This window comes from Olea europaea, chromosome 11 (genome assembly GCF_002742605.1).
Source record: "Olea europaea var. sylvestris chromosome 11, O_europaea_v1, whole genome shotgun sequence".
Lineage (NCBI taxonomy): Eukaryota > Viridiplantae > Streptophyta > Magnoliopsida > Lamiales > Oleaceae > Olea > Olea europaea.
This window is the reverse complement of record NC_036247.1, coordinates 1,427,479-1,431,183: the sequence shown is the minus strand read 5'-3', so window position 1 is coordinate 1,431,183 and position 3,705 is coordinate 1,427,479. Positions and strand designations below refer to the sequence as shown.

At 30.5% G+C, this 3,705-nt stretch overlaps 1 long non-coding RNA gene across 1 annotated transcript; it reads left to right on the top strand.

Moving 5' to 3' along the window:
* The first annotated feature begins 223 nt into the window (after positions 1-223).
* LOC111404838 lies at positions 224-865 on the top strand. Its single transcript, XR_002704698.1, has 2 exons — positions 224-396; positions 598-865. It is a non-coding gene; the product is annotated as an uncharacterized LOC111404838 (long non-coding RNA).
* Positions 866-3,705: the final 2,840 nt, after the last annotated feature.

Below are 3,705 nucleotides of genomic sequence, written 5' to 3'. Positions count from 1 at the left end.
CTACACCGTGGTTTAGTATAAATATAGCACTAAGCCTCAAGCATTCAGTCATTAATTCCTCATTCTTCTCCTACAAGTCTTTATTCTCTCCTCTTCTTTAAAAATATTTCTCCATATTATTAAGGCTTTTTAAGGCTTTGGAATTTCAATAAAGAATCATGTTTTCAACAATTTTATTTTTCACGTTCATCTTCAAAAGGTGAGATGCTCAGTGCTATTAGTGGTTTGTCCACATTTTTTCAAATACGTTGTTATGTATGGATTTAATTACTTCAGTTCAGAGCTCCTTTGGAAGAAATCATGATACAGTTTAAGGCACAATTTAGCCTTCACGTTATTTGCAGCGCTTGCTTGAATTATCATTTGTCATGGTGTGATAATTCTCATGTTATGTTGGTAAGAGAATTTATGCATAATTTCGCGTTTGATTTGAATGTGGAGTAACAAGCATAATCATTTGTCATGGTGTGATAATTCTCATGTTATGTTGGTAAGAGAATTTATGCATAATTTCACGTTTGATTTGAATGTGGAGTAGCAAGCATCTCATTGAGTATAATTCGATATACTCATCCCTCTCTATTTAAAATTTTTCAGGTAGAAATTAGTATGCTGGACGGCGGTGGATGGATGCATATTGGACCAATGGATCTCCATCATGAAGTACTTTAATTTTTAAAAACACTAGAATATTTATTAACAGTTGATTATTATTATTTTTAAATTTAGACTCAATTGTGAGTCACGTCATAACTTTCAATTAGTCCTATTTTTATTATTTGTTAGAACTACTTTTATTAATGTTTGATAAAAGATATGATTCCAAATTGTTCTGCATATGTTATTTAATTTAATTTACCTTTTGTTAAGGTTGTTCAATTTTTACTGAATTCCTCGTTATATTAAAATGTATTTGCCTCAAGCACTTTATTAATCAATTCACGTTTGGTAACGTTCCGGGTTGCTAAAGAATTCGGGGCGTTACAACTTTGGTCCATTAGCACATTTCGTATCAAATTTGACTAAAATTTCATGTGAGGTTTTTCGTTGGGGCGTTTGCAATCAAATTTGACTAAAATTTCACATGTGTATAGTTATTTGCCGTTTCCAATCAAATATGATTAAAATTTCACCATGATTTAGTTCATTGACGTGTTTCCAACCAAATTTGACTAAAATTTCACATATTTTTGTTCATTGGCACATTACGAATTAAATTTGACTAAAATTTCATGCGGGTTTTTGTTGGCGCAATTCCAATCAAATTTGACAAAAAATTCACTTGGGTTACGTTCATTGGCGTGTATCAAATCAAATTTGACTAAAATTTCATTTGAATTTTGTTCATTGGTACGTTTCCCATCAAATTTGACTAAAATTTCACATAGGTTTGGTCCATTGGTGTGTTTCCAATCAAATTTGACTAAAATTTCACCGAGATTTAGTTTATTAGCGTGTTTCTAATCAAATTTGACTAAAATTTCATCAGTATTTCGTTCATTGGCCTGCATCAAATCAAATTTGACTAAAATTTATTTTAAATTTTGTTTGTTGGCACGCTTCCAATCAAATTTGACTAAAATTTCACATGGATTTAGTTCATTGGCACGTTTCCAATCAACTTTGACTAAAATTTCACCGGGATTTAGTTTATTGGCGCGTTTCCAATCAAATTAGACTAAAATTTCATCAGGATTTTGTTCATTCGTGCGTTTCAAATCAAATTTGACTAAAACTTCATCAGGATTTTGTTCATTGGCACGTTTTCAATCAAATTTGACTAAAATTTCACGTGGCTTTGGTTCATTGGTACATTTCGAATCAAATTTGACTAAAATTTCATGCGACATTTCATTGGCACAATTCCAATCAAATTTGACTATAATTTCACTTGGGTTTCATTCATTAACTTGTATCAAATCAAATTTGACTAAAATTTCACTAGGGTTTGTTCATTTGTATGTATCAAATCAAATTTGACTAAAATTTCATCTGAATTTTGTTCATTGGTGCATTTTCCATCAAATTTGACTAAAGTTTCACATGGATTTGGTTCATTCACGCGTTTCCAATCAAATTTGATTAAAATTTCACTGAATTTTAGTTCATTGACTTGTTTCTAATCAAATTTGTCTAAAATTTCACAACGATTTTGGTCATTGGCACGTTTTCAATCGAATTTGACTAAAAATTCACCGTTGTTTGGTTCATTAGCGCATTTTCATCCAAATTTGACTAAAATTTCATATGATTTTGGTTCATTGGCACATTACGAATCAAATTTGACTAAAATTTCATGCGGCTTTTCATTGGCGCAATTCCAATCAAGTTTGACAAAAATTTCACTTGGGTTTCGGTCATTGGCCTGTATCAAATCAAATTTGACTAAAATTTCTTCAGAATTTTGTTCGTTGGCCTGTTTCCCATCAAATTTGACTAAAATTTCACCAGGATTTTGATTGTTGTAGCATTTCCAATCAAATTTGATAAAAATTTCATCTGAATTTTGTTCATAGGAATGTTTTCAATAAAATTTGACTAAAAATTCACCTTTGTTTGGTTCATTAGCTTGATTCCAACAAAGTTTGACTAAATTTTCATATGATTTTAGTTCATTGGTACATTATGAATCAGATTTGACTAAAATTTCGCGAGACTTTTCATTGGCGCAATTCTGATCAAATTAAATAAAAATTTCACTTAGGTTTCATTCATTAGTGTGTATCAAATCAAATTTGACTAAAATTTCTCTGAAATTTTGTTCGTTGGCACTTTCCCCATCAAATTTGACTAAAATTTCACGTGGGTTTGGTTCATTGGCACATTTCCAAAAAATTTGACTTAAATTTCATTAGGAGTTTGTTCGTTAGTGCATTTCACATCAAATTTGACTAAGATTTCATCTGGATTTTGTCTATTGGGGCGTTTTTAGTGAAATTTGACAAAAGTTTCACCTAACTTTGGTTCATTAGCTTGTTTCCAATCAAATTAGAATAAAATTTCACATGATTTTGGTTTATTAGCACATTTCGAGTCAAATTTGAATAAACTTTCAAGCGAATTTTTTCGTTGGTGCATTTCAATTCAAATTTGACTAAAATTTCACATGAGTTTTGTTCATTAGAGCGTCTCCAATCGAATTTGAGTAAAATTTCACCTGGATTTCATTCAATAGCTTGTATCAAATCCAATTTCACTAAAATTTAATTCGAATTTTGTTCGTTGACGCCTTTCCCATCAAATTTGACTAAGATTTCACAACGGTTTGGTTCATTGGCTCGATTCCAATCAATTTTTACTAAAAATTTTGCTAAAATTTTCTTCATTGGCGTGTTTCTAATCAAATTTAACTAAAATTTCACTAGAATTTTGTTTGTTAGTGCGTTTCCAATCAAATTTGACTAGAATATCATCTGGATTTTGACCAATGATGCGTTCTCATCAAATTTGACTTAAATTTCACTTGAGTTTGCTTCATAGGCTCATTTTCAATCAAATTTGACTAAAATTTTAGATGACTTCATTTATTGGCACATTTCGAATAAAAAATTGACTACAATTTAATGTGGGTTTTTCGTTGGCATGTTTCCAGTCAAATTTGACTAAAATTTCACAAGGGTTAGGTCCATTAGCACGTTTCTAATCAATTTTGACTAAAATTTCACTGGATGGCGTGTTTCTAATCAAATTTGACTAAAATTGTAC